The sequence below is a fragment of the Pezoporus flaviventris genome, unplaced genomic scaffold, assembly GCF_033815535.1.
Source record: "Pezoporus flaviventris isolate CSIRO_AGI_PZ_B2104156 unplaced genomic scaffold, CSIRO_AGI_Pfla_v1 ptg000029l, whole genome shotgun sequence".
NCBI classification, from domain to species: Eukaryota; Metazoa; Chordata; class Aves; order Psittaciformes; family Psittacidae; genus Pezoporus; species Pezoporus flaviventris.
In genome coordinates, this window is record NW_026892577.1 from 9,904,410 (window position 1) to 9,926,582 (window position 22,173).

Below are 22,173 nucleotides of genomic sequence, written 5' to 3' on the forward strand. Positions count from 1 at the left end.
AGAAATCCCGAGGTTTGGGAAAACCCGTCCAGCAGCAAGTACCTTTGGGTGCAGTCAGGCCAGGGACCAGCAGGAAGGCAGTGCCAGGAGGACTGGCTGCCATTCACCCTGCAATGATGGAGAGTCTAAAACCTGATTTTTATTCTTCTGGGGAGAATATAGCTTTTTGAAATTGTCCATTATTTTCTCTCTCGCATCAAGCAGGGAACAGACTGTACGTCTTGCTTCTGATTCACAAATATTAAATCCCCTCTTCCCACTATTGGTGACTCATGGAAGTGACTCATTCACCTCCAGATAGTATTATTTCCCCCATATTTGAAATATTAAAAAATCCCCTATATTGGCCTCTTGGGAAAAAAAAATATATATTATTAAAATAGCCTTTTGTTTTACTCATCAGCCTTTGTTCACAGCACAGGTTTAAATAGAGTTCATCTTAGACTCCAGACACAAACTCACTCCTCTGCCTAATCCACAAAGTTAACAAAGCTACAGTACAGGAGGAATCCTGATCCTGCCCTGGCCTCAACTGTTATTACTCTCCTTACTAGAGGCTGCTGAAGCTAAAGCAACACGACAGCTCTGCTCCAAAGCAGGGTGCCCCTTCACTTCCCAACCCACCTGCAGGCAAAGCCAGAGCCCTAGAACAAAAATTAGAAAACTGGTGGAAAATAAAGTTTATTTTGCAGGTTGCTTGAGGGGGGGGTGTTGATTTTGGTTTTGTTTAATTATGAGAGGTTCTGCGCTGAATCACAGATTCACAGAGGCTGTAGCCCAACCAGGCGTTGTGTAACAGAGGGTGGGAAAAGAGGGCACTGAGACACTTGTATACATACAGATATGCAGGAGGACAAGGCAAAAAGACAATGGTGCCATCCCTCAGGAGGTTAGGGTGCTTTCTGCTGCACAGAGCATTGTCACTGCCCATTGACACAAAGGCCAGAGAAAGGGGTTCAAGCTGAAAGCAAAGCAAGATGGGTTGGGCAAGAACTCAGGGGAAAAGAAAGCAATGTTAAATCCTTGAGAAGAACCTAAGAGGATCAACATCTGAAGACCTGGCCTTCCCAGCTGTTGTGTGGAAAAGCACAAAAGCATGAGAAGATGTGCCACACCAACTTCCACACCAACAGCCAGAAGAGCTGGTTGTAACAGGGGCACAACAAAAGTAGGGCAACATACATCAAACTCCTTGAATAATTATACAGTGCCTTCCGGACATAGATATCGGAGCTTTTCACCCTGTTATCCAGGAAAACCCAACTCCCTGCAAGACTAGCATTGGTCCCCTGGCTGCACACTATCACTGAGCACTCAGGGAGGAGAAGACTTACTATAGCCATGACCAGACCAGACTCTGATCTGGATCAGAATAGCTCCTTCAGGCCCAAACCTATTAATCTTCTCTACTAGAGAAGGATTGTTCCTATATTGAACTTATTATCCAAGAGCCAAATCAGTAAGTCTAATGTTACAAGGCCTGTGGCACTAAAGATGTTACTACACCTACAGCGCAGTGATGTCTCAAAGTTTACCTGCTAATCACATGAAGTCTTCCCCTCAGTTCATCTTTGCTGTATCTGAGCACTTTAAAGGAGTCTTCCTCTTGTTTGCATCCATCAAATAGAGTAAAAACATACCTACTTATTTAGTCTTCATTTTCAGAGCTACTCATATTCAGCTCTTTTAATCTTTGCTCTTAAAATCAATCTTTGCAGTCTGATTGATAACCACATACTTACTTTTTTTCTGTATTTGTTAGCCTTTTCAGTAACCAAGCACCCAGAATTGATGTAAGAGACTAAATGCAGCCAACTGCAAAAGAGCATCAAATCATTGTGCTAGAAATAAAGGCTGTGTTGAGGATCTGAGCCACGAGCCAGAGCTGAAACAGTTGTGGGATAATAAACATGAGAAAGAAGGGTCCATGTCGCTAAACCACTGCCTACATGAGCTTGTCAAGCCAGCCTTTGTGCCTTCTCCAGAGTCATACAGCTATCCTTAATGTAAAAGAGTTGTGCAAAATGAAAAAAGGATCTATTATTTGAGGTACAGTTTGCCCTCAAGGGATGCTTCATTTACCATCTTAACTATCATTTATCATTGTTAGTCAAGGTAATAGTTAAAAAAAAAAGAAAGTCTCCCTGCAGCAGAGAGGTAAAGAAACCAATTCTTAGGGGAATCAGAGAGATATCTTGTAGCTAAAGAAAGCTGTAAAACTGCCACCTCTCAGTGTCCTTAGAAAGTTCTTCATGTCACACTGAAGACAAACAGAAGCAGCAACTCCAGGCACAAATCTCCAGCACAATTATACAGTTCTCGTTCAAGGATCTCATTTCACCGCTAAGTGAAAACCCCAACACCCTTAGGGCTAACATCGACCATGGTTATCTCTCAAACACAAGTTACATTTGGGGTTTTATTATCCCAAACCTTTAAGTTGTACATTTTCCCTCCAGTCAGAAGATTTGGCCATGCCAAATACCAACAAGCTTATGTTTACTAATACTCTTGCACTGTGTAAGTGTTGAATGGGTAAGTCTTTATGCAATAAAGGAAAGAGACATGCAAAAGAATAGAGATGTTTCCAGCAACACACATCTCAGATTAGTAAATGCCTGGAAGAGGAGAGAGGGTATAAAAAAACAGTATGTATTTCCCTGCTGACTAACAGTTACCACTTTTAGCATCCTAGATTTAGAACCTGATTTTTGTCACCCAAGACAGTGTGATTTATTAGCTGAGTTGGTACAGTTGGTACCCAACACTCGGCCAGTTGGCACTCCAGAACTAGGTCCAAACTCAGAAGCTGAGCCTCATCTCTGCTTACAGACTTGGATGGATTCCCAGCTGAAGAGACAATATAGCAGCAGGCATCAGCAGGAAAGCTCCCAGCAAACTTAAACACAAGAATTGGCCATTGGAGAGACTTAGTGAGGTTCATCCTGCGTTATTGCACACAAACCTCATTGCAAGGCTTGGGGAAAGGGGAAGAACGATGTAATACTGAAACGTCATTAAAATTAAGTGTGACCAGCTGTTTTCCTCTCCATGAGTTTGAGTGGTAAGTCTGAGATAGTAATGACTTCTGATTCCATGAAGATGCAAGAAGTTCATGATACAGATTTGGGTACTACCTTTTAGCTTCCAGGCTCAAAAAAAGCTGCCAGATAGCATTATTTTTAATGTACTCACACACAAGGATAGAGTTTCCAAGGAAGCTGCCAAACCCAGCAAAGGTTTGCACTTTCCCTTTCCAACAGTTTCTTAGAAAGCTGGAAATAACATTACCTTACTTAAGTGGCCATTTTAATTTATTTTGTTTTGCTTTAAAACAACCAAAAAGAAAAGCTGGACTTCTGAGCACTTAAAACTGTTCCTTTTGACACAGAGCTAATGCCTGACAGGCAAGTCATACAGATCTTTATGAGACCATTTTAAGAAGGGTGTACATTCTCCAAGGCAGAGCCTGCATATTTCTTCCTGCACCAGAGCACATGGACCATAATCCTGCATGGGCCCTCTGGCTTACTGTAAGATAAGCTCCAACAACACTGGTTATTACCACTTTGAAAGCCAGGGTCTGTTCCCATCCAAGTGAACGAGAGCAGGTTTACCTCTATGTTCTATTCTTTGCCCTAAGAAGCATTATTGGAAAGAAAATAAGGCTGAGAATTCATCTGAGCTACAGATTAGGATCTGCACACTTGCAGTTAGAAGCAGAGCTCCCAATATCTCCTCACTGCTCAAAGCAAACCTCTCCTGGGCTAGTCACATAACATCAGCGTCTATCTGGAAAAAAGAAGTAAAGATGTAGGGTGCCTTGGCTGCCACCAGAAAAGGCAAACACAAAGCAAATGTGTTAGTGGAAAGCAGCATTTCCCAGCAGTCACCACACCGCTGTAGGGAGCAAGGACTCAGAGCTTCAACACCCACCTCTGCCACACAGATACTGCCAGACACTCTTCCCATCCCTCCGTTTTTAGACTGGATTGGAAGGAAGAAGAGTGTGAGGTGGCATTAATATGCACACTGGAGGTGGTGACTCAGCAGCCCATTCCAATTAATCCCAATTAACTCCACCCAAAGCAAAATAATTCTAACTTTTTAATGCCGTCAGGTATGCCTGGGGAAATACAGGCAGGTAATGAACCTGCCATTTCCCACCTGGTCAGATGCAAGCCCTTTCACTCAGCACGTGCTGTTTAGCCAAGTTTATCACCTAGCTCTGGCTCCTCTTGGTCATTAAATAAGAAAAATACGCAATCCATACTGCTGCCCAGGGTTGCAGAGGCCCCTTAGCACTAGCAAATGCTGTTGATGTAGTAAAGGAGAAACAGGTTGCCTTGGTTGCTATCTCACTCTTTCCTGCCTGTTAGAGAGAAACAATCCTCACATTAAACATGGGAAGGAGGTTGCTATTTTCCATACAATGGGTGTACTGCATCAAGCACAAAGGCTCAGGACGTAGAAACAGGGTATTTTAAGAAGGCTCGAAACAGACCCTAAAGTATATGTGTGATGGTCCCTTGTACAGGCCTGAATGTCATCCAATGACATCCACACACCTGATAAATGGCAGAAAGGAACTTTCCGTGCTATTGCATTTTTCTCTTCAAGATAGATACAATCACACTACATTAGTCAAGCTAGAGCTGAACTGTCACAGGTCTTTTATTATTATTTACTAATATGGCTATCAGTCAGATTTGCACTATTGAATTCCTGTAGCTTAGATTTACCCTAATACCCAGGAAATGTAGTTTTACAGAAGTGCTGTTATTCCCCAGTTTGCTTTTGCTTATCTCTTTTACAAGGCCCTTTGTGTGCTGTCTGCCCTGCAGGAGACTATGGAAGTCAACCCCTGTACCCAGGGGTTTCACCCTGCAGTCTTGGGGGGCTGCTGGCTCTCACACCACTGCTCTCCTGAACGAGCCCCCATCTTTTTAAATCAACTTAATTTCTGAACCTACACAATTCAATGCAAACATATGTTTGTTTAAATATTTAATTTTTTCCAGCAGCCACTTTATTTCCTACAATAGCTGACACACACTAGCCCTTTGAGCTGACTCAATGAAGAAAGCACTCCCATTTTCTTTGCAGAATACTAATGTGGTCTTTGGAAGCAAGTTCTTCGACTGAAGCTTACAGAGGCAGCATAATCAGACCTCTGTAGTGAGATGATGAAGAAGCAAAGTACTGTCTTGCAGGAGGCCCACTCTTGTGCAAACTGAATGATCTTGCCTGGCCTCTGCAAGACAGGAGATTGGATCCTGTGGTAGAAATACATGGGAGGAAGCAATAAGGCTGCCTTGTTGGCTCCACCTGCTGAATTCATGATGCACAGTTCGACTCTTGGTTAACAAAAAAGTGAAAATCACAGCCCTGGGAAACTGGCCTTCAGGAGGCTGCAAGGGACAACCCTCAAATCAGTGCATGTACCAGCATCTCCAGGAAGGTCCTGCTTGCACAGGGCTATCACCAAGAGAAGAGGTGTCAGCAGGAGAAGAATCTCCCATAAATTGCACAAAAGCTCATCAGATCAAGGCAACAGGCTGGTCAAATGACAACCCACACCCTGAGTTCAAACATGCCTTCAGTCTTCAGTACAATCCCTTCAATTTTCAGCAAAGCCACATGAGATGATCCTTCCACAGGGATGACTTGGCTTCTTTCCCTGGCCAGACCACCCCACCCCATCCCTTACTTCAGGACATACTGCATGGCACAGCAAGCCCATTTCCATTAGGGGATTTAGCTGAAACTACCTTTCAAAATAAGAGATGGGGGGCAAAGGAGTTTCTTTTTTGGCCAAAAAAAGATGGATTCTGTCATGTGGCCACCAGTTGCAAGGGAGGAAATGGGGGCCTGCAACAGACCCAACACTAATCAGCTCAAACCTCCTTTGAGCTCACACTGAGTCACTAATTTGGGTCTAAATGACGGCAGCAGGAACCGAGAACTGCCGTTTCTTTCCTGCCACTTGGTTCTGGTTAGAATTAGACCATGACAACAATAATGCAACTCTGCGTCTCTCCTTCCTTCGTCCCTACACATAGTCACTGTGAAGCGCAGAGAGGTGAAATGCCTTGGTATCTGCGTGGGAGAGCTGGGAACATCAAGTAGAAGGATTTATCTTCACTAAACCCTGCTGTGACTAGCAGACCATGCTCTCTTACATTAACAAACAGATTTCTGCAGTGTTCAGATTCTGGTCTCCTGCAGAGACTGCTGCAAAGGAGACGATACGGACAGAAAGTGCTTCGCACTCCGTAGGACTGCCTCGCCACTATGCACATGTCCAGATCAACAGTAAGAAACAGTGAGACAGCTCCTGCCCCCCTGCACTTCAGCGGTCCTGGCTCCCTCAAGAAATCAGATAAAAGTAGCCAAGAAAACTGCCCAGGACACAGTAGAGGACCAGCATGTGCAGTGGAGACACAGGCATTAGCCAAAAGGACCGCTTGCTTTAATAATAATTTCCAGGCACTGGGGATTTCGTCAGGTTAGGTGCTGGTTAATGAAGCTGTGAAGCAGCCGTTCAGAACCTGTCCCACACAGTTTAAAAGTCATCTTAAAAAAATAAAATAAAATAAAGTGAGGGACTTGTGCCAAAGCAATATTGCAAATTATGCTTCCAACACCATTTCCCATGCTTCTCTTTTTTTTATCCCTTTCTGGCACATCACCACCTACATGAAGGCCAAAAAGAGACTGTAGTATCTGGTTACACAAGCATAGCCCACCACAGTAGCAATTCAAAAGCTTGTTCCACAATACAGCAAATTTTTTTAATCCATATTCATAGAATGAAAAGGATCTTACAGATCACCCAGTTCCAACCCCACTGCCACGGGCAGGGACACCTTCCATTACATCAGGTTGCCCAAAGCCCTGTCCAACCTGGCCTTGAACACTGCCAGGGATGAAGCAGCTACAGCTTCTCTGGGCACCCTGTGCCAGTGTCCCACCACCTTCATAGTAAAGAATTTCTTCCTAATATCTAATCTAAATCAACCTCATTTCAGTTTAAAGCCATTTACCCTTGCCCTATCACTACATGCCCCTTGTAAAAAGTCCCTTTCCAGATATCTTATAGACTTCCTTTAAGTACTGGTAGGCTGCTGTAACGTCACCCTAGAGCCTTCTTTTCTCCAGGCTGAACAAGCCCAGCTCTCTCAGCCTGTCTTCACAAGAGAGGTGCTCCAGCCCCCTGATCACCTTCATGGCCTCCTCTGCACTCACTCCAACAGGTCCACATCCTTCTTATGCCGGGGGCTCCAGGTTTGAAAACAGTATTCCAGGTGGGGTCCCATGAGAGTGGAGTACAGGGGATTATCACCTCCCTCGACCTGGTCACAGCCCAGCACACGGTTGGCTTTATGGGCTTCAAGTGCACACTGCCAGGTCATGTCCTGCTTCTTGTCAACCCATCTCCAAGTCTGTCTTCTCAGGGCTGCTCTCAATTGATTCTCCCACAGCCTGTATTTGTGCCCGCAGTTGCCCCGAATGGTGCAGGACCTTGCCTTTGGCCTTATCTACTCAGCCTTCCTCATCAGGTGGCCTGTAGCAGACCTCCAGTTGAATGCCACCTGTCCCCAGTCTCCCTTTAATCCTTACCCATAAGCTCTTAGTTGGCTCTCCATCCATCCCCAGGTAGAGCGCCATGTACTCCAGCTGGTCATTGACATAGAGGTCAAAATCCCCTCCTCATCTCCCCTCCCTGAACTTCCTGAAGAGCCTGTATCCTTTGATTCCAACACTCCAGTCATAGAAGCCATCACACCATGTCTCCATGATGCCAGTAAGATCATATCCCTGAAGGCATATGCACATCTTTAAATCCTCTTGTTTATTCCCCATGCTAAATGCATTCGCATAGAGGCATTTAAGCTGGGCCCCTGCTGTCTCATTATAGATTGATTGACACATCTACCCATCCCAAAAGCCATCCATCCACTACAGCAGCATCTTCACCAAGTGCTCTAAGAACTTTGCTGTTGCATGTCCCTGGTGCATTAGCTGCAGGTATTACATCCAACTACGCAGCGTAAAGATACAGGAAACAATTTCATTCAGGTCCCATTAGGCTTAGAGTAGAGGGGGGAATAGCTTTGGGCAATCATCTGAATGCACTGCTAAAAGCATTATCCAAACAACAGATTAATATTTACAGTCACAGGCTTCCACCCATCTCACAGCGTCTCACAGCAGCAGCTTGGGGTCTGGTATTTAAAGCATGGTGGTACTGGCAGCAATGTTTCTCCAGGTTCCTACAGGAGCTTTAGGCACCGTGAGGATATGAGGAACATTCCTGCTAGTTCACTACTTTCTGAATAATTCCTGGAAGCTGCCACTAGGCTGGGGAAGGACTCAAAGAGAGAACATTTGCTGCTGGAAAATCAGCCATGCTTTGCTTGGTGCTTTGCTACTTGGCTCCTGTGTAACTACTGTCCCACCCTGACCGAGCAAGAAAGCTTAAAGGCCACCCTTATTATGTTGATTTAGGGTAACCCTGTATGGAAAATGGCGCACATCTAAGGATCCAACTGCAAGAGGTTTTGATTTTTTTAAAAGGATAATTCAGTGTATCTGTTCAGCTAAACAGAAAACCCTGTGTCATAATAAAGCTGTCATGATGTTCTGGAAATATGGTCTCACTGGAGGAACACATTGTAATTTTATATCCAGCTATTTAAGAAGATGAGGCCAAGCCCTGAGTGACAGACACTTTGATGAAACAACACATGAATTAAACATAATTACACAAGAAAAACAGTAAAACAGAACTAATCATCGAGGCCCCCATGTTGTACTGCGAGCAGTGACATTTGCATTGGCACAGGGCATTCCCATCCAGAGAGCTCCAAATCCTCCATGAATATCAGTAATTAAATAGTCTGCAGCACAGCCAGAGAGAGGCAAGTTTTGCTGCCCTCAGTTTTGCAGAAAGCAAGGTCGACATCCCACTAAGACCCACAGGAGCCCCGGCTGCCTGCATTGCCCCATGCGCTCCCTGCTGCCTGCACAGGCAAGGGGCTTCTCCACCTCCTCTTTGCTCTTTGAAATGTCCCCCACTTTATTAGGCTGTTCCCACTGGAAAAGATGCTGTACGCTCCAGCTAGATTGGTCTCAAAATTCAGACCTGGGATCTGCAGTCGTAGTCTCACTAGGGAAGGCTCGATGTATTTCCCTTCATAAAATTAAGATGTAATTTTACAGGGGCCTGCCTGCTATAAACCTGTCTCCATATGCAATGTTCTCCCTATCCATATTTAATCTAGAAAAGAGAATATAACTGGGTTCAGGAAATCTGTTTTTTTTTCTAGGTTTCTATGCAAGCTGGATCTCAAAACCCTTCTTTATGTCAACAGTAGACAACTGTTTCATAGACTCCATCTAGCAGGGTTGGTAACTAACCTAAAAATGGCAGATGGAAGCATTAAATATTTATTGGACTAGAGTGCACTGATTTTGGAAATTAACACTTTGCAAATTACATCTGTGTGAACAGTAATTAAACAGTCAGGCACAGTCCAGTCCAGGTTCTGAGTAAGCTGCAACTCTTTTTGCAAAACATATGTATACATAAAAAATGCTAAAGTGCAATGAACTAACACTTCTCTGCTGATTTCCATCTGCACACACCAAAGTGCTCTGCAATCAGGAATTAAAAATAATTAAAACTTTGGAATGGTTTTCTGCATAAAGTTGGAAGAGAGGGAGCCCTTGTGGCAGGCACTCAGGCATCACGCCAGTTAAGACTGCAGAGAGCAGGAGTAGATGATGTATTGCTTTAAAATATCGAGGAGTCCATGACCTCATGCTCCCCGTGCTACTAATACTGGGATAGAACTGGTGGTAACAGTGGGATTGAACTGGTGCTTGTAGCAGCAGGAAACCATGAGAAAAGTGCAACTGATACAGCCCTTACAGGCTCCATATGTGTTCAATTGCAATTGTAAATAGCATACAGGTGCTATTTGCTTTTGAGCTCTCTTCTTCATGTGGGAATAGATTTGCTCAAGAGATACTGCCGTTTTATTCCCTTAGCAGAATACTAACCTCCCACTGGTGTTTTTGCACTAGCAGTAATGAGACTCATGTGGCCTTTTCTCTAACAGACCCTTTTTGAAAGAAAACATGCTTTAAGACTGCTTTAAAAGTAGCTTCTTTTTTCAGAACTGCAGGTCTTCCTTTCAAACACTGCTCAATATCCTTTCCAGGACTCTATTCCCAGTTGCCATGTCTGCATGACCAGGATCTCATGAAGGTAAGTGTGACCTATTCATTAAGGCAATAGCTGAAGCCTCATTAAAATTAATGTTTGCTTGAATCTTAGTGAATTGGAAGCTTTGGGTACCACTCTGCAACCTTTCCTTCTTCTTCAGAGACTGCTATACACTCTATTTTGTTACCATAGCTGGATTTTTTCCATGCTCTGACTGCATCACTGCAGTTTTACTTTCTCCCTTCCCCCAAAACATATGTACTTAAAAGCCCACCAGAAATGAACAAACCCACCTACACAGGGATGGGGACTGTGTAAACCAGAGTCTGAGCTTTCCTTGAGGGATGATGATGAAAGGGCAGGGGCTCCCCACAGGCTGTGCTTGAGAACAAGGAGCTTTTCCTTATTTTACAGGCAATGCTGGGCTTTGTCCTGGTGGTCAGAGGGGCACAGAGGGGATGCTCCTCCCTGCAGCCAGGGAGCGATCCTGACCCCACGACAAAGCCCATCCCCAGGTACCAGTTGGCTGCAGCAGTACATTGGAGGGAAATGGGGATCTGGCTCCACAGCAGCACCAGCACCCACAGGATGAACCCCAGCTGAAGCATGGGACAGAGGACGAGAAATCGAAGAGCTCCTTTGGCTTAGCCTAGCAAAGTCAGGAGAGGGGTCTTAGAAAAGACCCCCTCTGAAAGCATAAGAGAGGGGCCTTAGATACAGGGAGTGGTAGTACTCCGTACAGACACAGCTAGGAGCTCAAATGGGACATGGATGTGCTGGCAGGGTTACATTCAATTTTTGTGTACACATGCACACAGGCATCTGTTTGCTTTCTCTTTTTCCCTCCCATTCCAAGGTGCAGATTGGATTCAGGTTCCTGGGAGCTCCTAAGAGCTTGTGAGCAAGTTTGCAGGAGAAGATGAAGAGACCATGACTGCTAGGGGACTTTAATGAGAACTACTTCTATTCTCATGGTGCAGTTAAGAGTCACATAATGAAACAGAGGCTAGCTTGTTTGTTTTTTAATGAGCTCTATTTATATTTGACTTTAACTATCCTCATTCATTTTCTCTGAATCAAACCTCTACTGCTGCAGTCTTGTGCACCAGAATTAATAAAGGGCAGCTATAATCTGATTTACTGCATAGTTCCAAACATGAATGTACTCGCAGGAGGGGTTGATAGTTTACAGCGGCAATGTTTTAAAGCAGAAGAACTGACAGCAAAATTGAATATAACTTCTCAACTGCCTTGCAGAAAGCTGAAGTAATCCTCCAGGCTTGTGTGGAGGCATTTTTCTTCCTGCTTGTTGTAACACCAAGAGGTTAAAGCTGCTGTTTAAGCTAGGTTTATGGTTTGCAAACTGGAAGCTGGTGAAAAGCAGGTGCCTTGTCTGACAGATTTCATCTGGCTGTTAGGGAAGCAAAAATCAAGGGGGGTTCTGGTTCACTCCTTATGTAGAGGATTAGAACAAAAATCAGCAGTACCATTCCCTTGACTTCTTCCCCTCCTCAAAACAGAGAAACCACGGTTTTCAACACAGCTAGAAATTTGAAATGGAGTTTTTCTCCTTGGAGGAAGAAATTTTGCCCCCATCTCCATATTTAAGCTTTTAAATTAACACAGGGGAGCAGCTGTGTAATTAAGTCAGTTTGGGGATGAACAGTGTAATTCAAGAGCAAAATACTATCTTAATTATATACATTAATATTCTGCTAAGGAGATGCTTATCACAAAAAAAATACAGATAATGAATGTTATTGAGCAAGGAAGGCCACTAAAAATATAGAAATAACAGAGAGGGTGCCAGTCCAAGACACAGCATATGACTGCATGGTGTGAAAGCAGCTCCCAGCTGCAGAAGAAGCACCCAGTGAGTGACAGATAACACCCGCATCTGAACAAGAAGAGACTGGCCAAAAGTCATCTGTTGTCAGAGGTGAATACTGAATGAGGGACCTCTGTGTCAAAGGGAGAGTTCCCCCGTGGCTGACCCAGCTGCTTGGGAAGGGTTTCTGGCTGCAGTCACATCTATTTTTCTGTGAAGAAATGCAAAATGGAGCATATTCACAGAAACAGGCAGCAAAGGGAGAACTGGAGGTCAGGATGGGGGGGGATAAAGAGAGGAATCTCATTTGCTGAGTTGGGCACTAGGATGCCCTTCTGTTGCAGGGACTCACTTGAGTCCCCATCTACAGACCACCACAATTGTCAGGAGGTGGATGGGGATCAGCATCTGGCACTGGGGGGCTGGCAGGGGAGACTGGTTTGCAGATATGGAGCAGCCAGTGCACATGGGACAGGAGCAGTGGGGGCTAGGAGCTGGGGAGTGATGTCTGTCACCACCCCATATGGGATGGAGCATGCCTCATCAGAGCCGCAGTGTGATCCTACAGTGCTCCCCTGTCTCTAACTGAGGCTGCATTGCAAAGCTACAGCATCAACTGATCAAGAGAGGAAAGAAAGGATTTCCTTGTGGGTTTAAGAAGCCACAATGGGGTGTGAAAATCCTGATTCCCAGTACAGACCAAGAAAAATAACACAAGGTCTCAAAAAAAAACAGAGCTGCCTTGCTTGTACTGAGACACTGATTTAAAGGGAGTTTGCAATTGCACAACACAGACCCCCCTGGTCTCAGGTATGTGAGCTGAGATTTGGGGTTTTCTTGCTCACAGCCTCATCACAGGGCCCTGTGCTCCTATCAGCCTCAAGGAGAGGGGTAGGCTTCATGTGTGAACAGATCTCCAAGGAAAACCAAGGTGCTGCAGAAAACAGGGCTGAGAGTATAAAAGCATTGCTCTTTCTGCTGAACGGCCAATGAACCGACATTGCGCAGAGGTGCTATTTGGGATGGGATTGCAGAAGTGCCTGAACCAGCTCAGGTGAAGGTTGCAGCATGGCTGCATTAACCACCCCAGGGGGTGGGCAGGGCCAATGCACCTCCTGAGATCCCCACAGGTGTCAAAAGGGTGGCACACATTCAAATGAGCTGGCATGGTCCTACCTGTCATGGGAAATGAGTCTCAGGCTGAACTCCACCTTGGTCTGTGACCACCTGGAAAGTCTGCAATGTCACATATGATGGTACTTTGCATTTTATGATGTTTGTGGGAGCAAAATGCCAGCCCGCTCTTCAGCTAGACCAGGTCTGAATCGGGTCTAAATCGTGCTGGATTGCTTCAAATTTGGTTTTGCAAAATGAGAGCTCAGTGAAGAACCACAGGGACATGTATGTTAAGCGGTGACAATGAGAGGATTTAGGTCTGTTCTTGCCCTCCATACGTTTTTACTTGGAGACCTCAAAGTACCGTGAGAGGGCATGCAGAAAAACCTCACTTACCCCTCCTGCTCTTTATTTTTCGCAGGAAGCATAAGCTTTATCCCACTGCTCTGCAGCAGAAATATGCCAGGAATATTGGGGAGAAAGATCATTTTCCTGTCCCAAGGCAGTTTAAAAAATTATGCTTACAAATGTTGAAGAACTCGGTATCGAAATGGCACGTGTCAGAAGCACAGCAATTCAGCTGTCCTGGAGAGAAATGCTCTATTCTGCACACAGCAAAGGGGAGGGCGGGTTGAGGGCTGAGCTCCCATTTAGCAGAGTCATTCGCCAAAATTCCTATGTCCTACAAAGCCACGGGCCAAGGTGGTGAGGAACGGCTGCTCAGTCTCTCTACTGCAGAACAATTTGGATGCAGAGACAAACTTTGCCTTCAAATCAGTCCCAGGATCCACTGCATGAAGGTCATTATGCTGCGCAGGGAAAGCAGCAACATTTTGCCTTAGGGCTGGAATGGCATCCTGTGGTCCAACCACCCCAATGTCTCCTTTACAAAGCAAAAAAACTCAACAGTGCTCTCCTGTGGGCTCCCAGGAGCCCAGCACTTCAATGGGATTGGATGAGACAGGCTGGGATGGGGCAATTCAGTAAGAAGAGCCCAGACTTTCCATTTTAATCCCTAAAAGGTTTAGGAAACATTTCTCTCTCCCAGCTCTTCATCTGCATGGTTTTGACACTACAGAGGTAGGGCAGTGTTCCGGACTTTACCTCCTGCAGCTTGTCACACACAAGGCTAACAGCCCCATTGCCTTCCCCTGGGAAGGGCACCCATCTCACAAACAAATGTTGGATTGTTCCTCATCTTAACTACAGAGAGGACCAAGGTCTCATTAATTAGCACTGACATTTACAATGAAGGCCACAAGATATGAGTGAGATGAAGATGGATGAACTCCAAGAGGATCTGGGAGCAAAAAAGGGCTGTGAGAAAGATTGGGCATTTTTTATTCTGAGTTTTCCTCGTAAAGAGACATTATTGATGTTCGAATTCCCTTTCATGTTAGAACAGGAAAACTTGCAGTCAGTCTTTTGCCATGTATCTAAATTGCAAGGTGCAGTACTCTGCTGAAATGAAAAAGGGACCCTTGTACCGGCCAGTCTCCAGTCACTGGGTTTGTGTGTGGAGCTGGAGGTCACAGATCAGGTGTTTTCCTGAAGGGTCTGGCTTACCTTTGATTCAGAGGATTTGAAAAAAAAATCAATGCAAAAGTTCACCAATTGTGTGCTTCTATTGAAGCAGAGTCAAGCTCATGATAAAACAAAACCATCTGCTCTTTCAGACTTTCACCCCAAACCAGAATAAACCTATTTTGATGCTCTCATGGACTTGGCTCCTTCCACTGTCTTCATGTGCTCCGGTTTGACATTATCAGGCATTCCGACTCCTTGGATGAGATCCTGAGTCATTGACCAGTGGGATTAAAATAAAGATTAGTTGAAAACAAAAGCATTGGTGTTTCTTTAGTACATTTTCTGATTGTCGAGTCATTGGTCATACTCTCTTTATACCTTGCAGATTTTCTCTGTAACAGAGAAGTGTATAAAATTGAGGGGAGTTTAAACAAAAGCTAGGATTCCCATGCAATCCCTTCAGTCCATCAGCTGAGGCTTTAGGAAAAGAAGTCAATTACCATGAGAGCTAGGAAAGCTGCCTCAATTCGTGGCTCTTTTCTGTAAGACAATGCCAACAGCAGAAACAACTGCCCTGTTTCTGAGCACTGAGTAACCCCATTTCTCACCTTCATCCCTACTTTGTTGCTGAGCCCTAGGCAAGGTCTTTCAGAATTTAACAGAGAAACCCAAATCTGGCTCTGAAGATGCAATCCTCTGGCAGAGATACTGGGGCAGGGGAAGCTCAGCAGAAGGGGAGAAGACCCAAAACTCGCCAAGGCATGAGTATGCCATTAGGGTAGAGGGCAGAAAGGTCTGCAATCTACATCACTTGGAGAGTCGGGAAGACACTTGGTCTATGACTCTGACAAGTGCCATCAGTAGGCAGGGACACACTCTCACTTTATCTAAAACCTTTTTTGAAACAAGCCAGAAAATCCCATCATCACTGGTGTGGGGTTTTCTGACTTGGGTTAAAAACACAACATATAAAACGTGAACAAGAACTACGATCCTCAAAACAGCTTTCCTCTGTCCTTTTGCCATCCTGCTGATCATGATGTCTGGGGCTATAAAAAGGCACTTTATAGATGAGACACAAGCACAAGAGCATGTCTCTCATTCTGATCTGCTTCTGTGTTTATAACCATCGCTTATCTAATGACACTTAGGAAGTGTTACCAAGGAGACTATTTGCATCCTGCACCATGTTGCTAAAGCAACACTGATGAATTAGATGCAGCACTCTTAGCCTTCACCTACTGTATTTATATTGCTATTAAAATGAAAGAGTCACAGGCTTAAACTATATTTGGGTCATTCACTCATCCAAACACCTGAAAATAGTCCAATGGCAGCAGCTACGGAGTTCCCCCGTAAATCTAACACATTTGGGTCTGCATCTCTTACATGTATTTCTAGCTTGCCTGTCAATGTGACCTGCGGACAAAGCAAGCCATCTTTTCTTTCATACTATGACCTTCCTCCACAGCACGTGTTTTCCCTATATGCTTGGCTTTTATTTGAATACATCAGGAGATTTTAACTGTCATAAATAATTACAGCATCTCAGTATTTGGTGGAGCATGGCAGAAGGCAATTTGTACATAGCATTAATTTTTGAGGCACAAGATGGCTCAGAGGCACTGGAAATGCGACAACTTGACTGAAGTTTATGGGTCAGCTGTTCATCCTCACCCTGAGTCTTGGTTCAGCTGTAAAGAGGCACCATTCAAGGGTTTCAAGAAGGCCCATGGAAAGATTAAAAGGCTAAATAATGACTAATAGGGTAAAATACTCATTAATTAGGTGATGATAAAATCAAAAGAATTTAAAACCATTAAGAACTAGAAACAAGCTATAAACAAAAATAAAGAATGGGGGCTTTTTTAGGTGAAGTAATAGAATAAATTAATCAAAGAAACACAAAATACTGCTAGGAAGGAGAGTGAGCAAAAGAGGTGTGTTTGCAGTGGTTTCCAAAGCCAATAACGGCTTCTTTAGATTTTGGATATTCGTCAATATGCTAAAAAACATATTTAAAATTAAAATACTCTCCATGTTAATGCATAAATATGGGCAACTGTCAAGAACTTTACAGCAAATATTACAATTGTGTAACAATATATTATATGCAGTTGTATATATAGAATAAATTGTATTCTTTATGCTACCAAGCTCTCTGAACTCAAGTATTCTGGTGTAAATCTAGAGCAAACTCTTGCCCCCACAGCTTTCTATTCTGATGGTCTGAGCAGTACACTTTCGGACAAACACATAATAATATAATACCATCCTACCAGCACCAAGCTGGAAATCTTCATCACTATTTAATATGTTTACTCCAAAAATAAGTCCTGCTTTTAACACTTTCAAATTTAACAGATAAACTCAGCAAGGACATAAATACTTGGCATCTGTCACTGAATTCAATCAGCTCTCTGAATCAGAGCAAAAGCACCCTGTTCCAGCTCTGCTTTAGTGCATAATATAGTTTGGGTGACTCTTATTAATAAATATTTGCTTTAGCCCAGAAGCATTGCTAAAAGCACACCTGGGAGCATTTTACTATATATAAAACCTCTGTTCCAACAACAAATCTCATATGCCTGCAGAATCTAATCACAAGAAAGTAACTCTCCTTCCTGCTGAATAGGCTACAGCAAGAGAAAGCCCATGTCCAAAAAGCATTTCACCAGCCAGCCCTTGTAATTGCTTATACCTGGGAATTTAAGATGAAATACCATAATCTGGGCTGGTAAAAAGCTTGCTAACAGTCTCGGGTGCCAGTTCAGCCAGGCAGGTATGTCCTTTGGCTTTTAACAATATTTAAGGATGTTTTTCAGAGGGCTGCTAGAGACAGAAGAGCCAAGTGTGTGAGTCAGTGGTAGCTGAACACCATTGCCTCCTCTCAGAAGGATGCCGCCGATGCTTTGCCAAGCAAGGAGGGGGTGATGTGGGCAGATGGGGGTGAATGCTGCTCAGCTGCATTGATGGACTGGGAATATAGGGGGAAGACCTCAAATCCCAGCATTTCCCTAGGAGACAGAACTGGATCACATGAACTCTATGGTAATTAATGGATGTAGGACTACTGTGTTCAGCAGATGAATTGAGTCTTTCTCCTGATGAATTGTTGTGCAAAATATAAATAAATCATTTCACCTCCTTAGACATCAGCCTATTTTAGGATGAGGGGATGGCACAAGCTTTTTCCTGCCTCTCTTCAACAGCAGCAGTGAGGCTCAGTTCCTCAAGTGTTGTCATTGCTTTAATTCCTCCATAAGAAGGTGTAATAAAGGTACAGAGAGGATTTCTGTAGCTGGCAATAGCTGCAGAATATGTGTGTGCCCACCACCACACTCTGCTGAGCTGCTGAGCCATGTGTGTCAGCAGTGGGGTCTGAACAAACATTCAAACATTCAAACAAATATTCTTCCTAACTCCTGTCATAAAGCAAAAAGAGGATGGTTCAAGTCTCATGGGGCTGCAACAGCTGTATTCCCTCATGCTTCCTCCCATGGCCACCACAAGAAAACTCCACCAAAACTGTGTTGTAGAAAGCAGTCTGCAGTCCTGTGGGGGAAAGAGTTATTCATGTCAACACACAAAGGCTGCAGAAGGTCAGTTATAGCTGGGAATTTCAAGGGAAGCTTTCCCAGGACTCAGCTCTCCTCTCTGATTTCAGGTGCCCTATGTAAAATGGGCCAGGGAAGGCTCCAGGGAAGGGTTAGAAATGAGGATTTGCATCACCAGCAAGGCAGAGAGAGAGGAGGAGAGGAGGTATCCCTCTTGCCATCAGCCCACTCCTCTTTCTCCCATGGGAAGCAAGATCAAAAGGGAAAAGGTTTTCTCTGTTCTCATTATGCCTCTGTGAAACTTTCTAAGGACTTTCTGTTGGTTTTGGATCAGGTCCTAGACCCATGTGGACAAAACCCATAGTGTATGATGTGTCTGGATTATATATTAGCAAAAGGGTTCCCTCTGCGATCAATCAAGCATGTAGAACACTGTATTAAAACATGCCCTGCTCCATATCTGACTCAATGGAGTTGGCATGAAGAAGTTCTCACCACACCCTAAGAAACGCCGTTGGACTACAAATTGTCATTACTTCCCTCATCTCAGTTCCTACATGGCCTTATCTAAGTTATGTCATAAATCTTCTGGGTTTTATCTGAACCCTCCTCCTCCTAGTGACATTCTGTACTTCTCAATAATGCTGTCTCCATGTAAATTACACGGGGCACAGCCGTAATGCTCCAGCAGAAGCAAGGGAAGCAGTGGGAAATAGCTAAAAGCTATGAACTGTATTCTTACTTGTAATCTTCTGTCATATTCCAAGTTGGAAGATTAGATAACGAGACTATCTATAGTGGCATTGCTGGGTGTGTATCACAAAACCTTTATTGTAAGACCATGGGCAAGTATGAAATTTCAATTTTGCCTGCCATTTCCCCGTGTCAGAGCTTCCTTTGCACCACCGCATCTTTTCTTTCACAGGGGGGCTATTAATAATAGATGTAGCATTAACATTTCCAAATTGGGAGTTTACCCTCAGTCTCTGTTCCCACCCATAGCTCAGTAAATTTTCATGTTGGACTGACAACTGGAGACTGACAATATCTGCTCAGCCACTAGACACACATTGTGCGGGAAAGAGCAACCGGAGCTCACTTCATTCAGTGCTACAGGTCCCAGCTGCAGGACTTCTCTGGTTGAAATCTCAAGCTGCTTTTGAATCTCTCTGATAAGTCTTCCCCTCATACCAATAAATTCTGAGAACAACTGTCCAAAGGAAAAGCACTGAACAACAGATGATGGCTTTCAACTGAAAGAGGGTAGATTTAGACTGGACATTAGGAAGGAGTTCATTACTGTGAGGGTGGTGAGGCACTGGAACAGGTTGCCCAAAGAAGCTGTGAATGCCCCATCCCTGGCAGTGTTCAAGGCCAGATTGGATGGGGCCTTGAGCTACCTGGTCTAGTGGGAGGTGTCCCTGCCCATTGCAGGGGGCTTGAAATGAGATTATCATCTTTAAGGTCCCTTCCATCCCAAACCATTCTATGGTTCTATGATTTAAATAGGGAGAAGGTTTTGCATCTTCATTTTATGACTGTAAGAAATGTAAACATATAAGGGTTGTCCATTAAAACAGGTACACTAAAAGATATACAGAGATGGGAGTGAGAATGAGAAATCCAGTGTTAACATCACAGCTTACCCAGGTCCCTTTTAATACCTTCACTATACCTTCACTGTATTTTTTAATAAAGAAAGTAAATTATTTCAACTACTTCTTTCTGTATTTGCTGAAATTCTGCAACATAATCAATTAGTGAGGCACATTTTCTCTTTTCCATTTTCTGTCATATCTATTCAAGTAACTAACGTAATACGCAGATTCTGTTTGCAAGATTTACAGTTATTTGTATCCTGTCTTCTACAGTGACTCAATATTTCTATGGGAAACCATCTCTTCCCTTCCTACCTAGTAATTACTTGTTAAGTACAAAAAAAAAGGCATTCAGCCTCTACAGAAATGGTCCTGCAAGATAGATAGAGACATAGAGAAAAACACAATGGCACCAGTTGCTCAAATCAAAGAAATCCCAAGTGATACCAATACAATTAGATGCTATATTAAACAGTATGTCTTAATGAGGAGATTTGAACTAACTTATGATGAAGAGTTGAAATCTGGGTGGTAAAGTAAGCTTTGGATCTGTGGCTGCTTGGCTTACCTGACAAAAGTCTGTCCAGAAGCAAGTTAAAACTCTACCACTAAGCTTTACATTAAATGGTGTTGATGAGCAGCAAAGCACAAAACTCAGTCATGTCTCCATCCAAGTAGCAGTTAAATGGAAATGAAGCAGAACTTTATGCCTAACAGAGGATGAAAGATGATCAGTGCGGTTTTTAAATTATATGTTGACATAAGGGAAGTAAATGTAAATTGGAATGAATCAAGCATAACATGATTACATTTCTTCTGGCTGGGTCAGGGTGAGAGCTACAGCTTTCAAGTATGGTGAAGCCAGAGGGATGTCCAGAGAGGGGCTGCTTGCAAAGACTTTCAAGCTCCTTTTCAGCTCTTAAAGTAAGAAACCAATACCCCAAAAGTGCCCCTGATTAATTTCACTAGGACAAAAGATCCCAGATTTCCAACTGTGCTTAGCATCCCGTGGTCCCTTGTCCCTTCAGAAACTGGGCTACTCCTCTGCTACCTCACTAGTTAGTTTCTGACACTGGCACTGGCTAGTTCCAGAGCTAACCAGCCATTGTTTTGCTGAATCGATCCTCTCAAGCCCTGATGCTAAACATCATGTGTTCTGGCCATATCATAAAAATGATGAGCTCAACAATCAATAGAAAATCCCTGCATATGCCCATGCACTTGCAGTAAGCCCACACATGCAGGAACATCTGAGTGTCAGTCACCAGTCTGAAACTCAAATACTGAATACAAAGGAACAGAGGAAGGAGACTGCAAGCAATGCCAGTACATTAGAATTTCTTTTGTCTAAAATTTTCTTACTGTTTTCTTCCAAAAAAATATTTATATTAAGTGGAGTTTTTTTAACTAAAAAATCTGATGGTATTTTATCTCTGGGACTGGGTAAGAACTATTTACATTTACTTTTCAGAGTTTTGTATTAAATAGCCCTGAGGTTTAACTTGACAGTTTTCTGAGAGAATCCTTCCTTATGCTTTAGCAAAGAATAGAACCAAGGTGGACTAACGGAGAATTGTACAAACATAATCCCACTATAGAATCATAGAATAGTTAGGGTTGGAAAGGACCTTAAGATCATCAAGTTCCAGCCTCCCTGCCATGGGCAGGCACACCTCACACTAAACCATATCACCCAAGGCCTTGTCCAACCTGGTCTTGAACACTGCCAGGGTGGCATGCTCCACCCTGTCATTTTAAAACACAATCCTGTTTTAATCCTGGAAGGCCAAATATAACCAGGAGTGTAAACATTAACAAGAATCTTATATACAACATGCTTTTATCAGCTGCAGGTCCCCAAGAACAAATGGAGATGAAAACCTACCCCACCTCAATTTTAACCGCATAATTTCATCAACCTAGACCTTAGTATGAGTATCCAATACTCATACTAATATCTCAGTATTCAAGTAGCTGCTCTCCTCCCCAGCTACACAGCTAGCAATACCCTATTTACCTAGGTTAAAAGGTAGTTCAGGTTCATGTAGACATGTCACAGTTACAGCAGAAACTTTAAATATTGCCAGACCCAAAGTTTCAGCTAAAATTCAGCTCACATCCTCAGAACTACTTTGGGATTTGTCCATTTGTGGTACATAACTGAGCACCTGCACAATGACATTATTAAAGTTAATCTTAGATCAACCATTTCTGGATGGAGACAATCACAAAATACAGGAGCTGCAGACTGCACTTCTTGGGACAGTTGAGAAACGGATTAACTCGGATATCCTAACATCTCAAGGCAGACCA

General features: G+C 43.6%; 1 protein-coding gene and 1 long non-coding RNA gene across 3 annotated transcripts in view; one reads left to right on the plus strand and one right to left on the minus strand.

The window, feature by feature from the left end:
- NEURL1 (neuralized E3 ubiquitin protein ligase 1) overlaps window positions 1–22,173 on the minus strand; it is a 159,307-nt gene that overhangs the window by 130,488 nt on the left and 6,646 nt on the right. The window lies entirely within an intron of this gene.
- Window positions 10,166–11,265, plus strand: LOC133272433 (uncharacterized). Its single transcript, XR_009744419.1, has 3 exons — window positions 10,166–10,276; window positions 10,649–10,749; window positions 11,091–11,265. It is a non-coding gene; the product is annotated as an uncharacterized LOC133272433 (long non-coding RNA).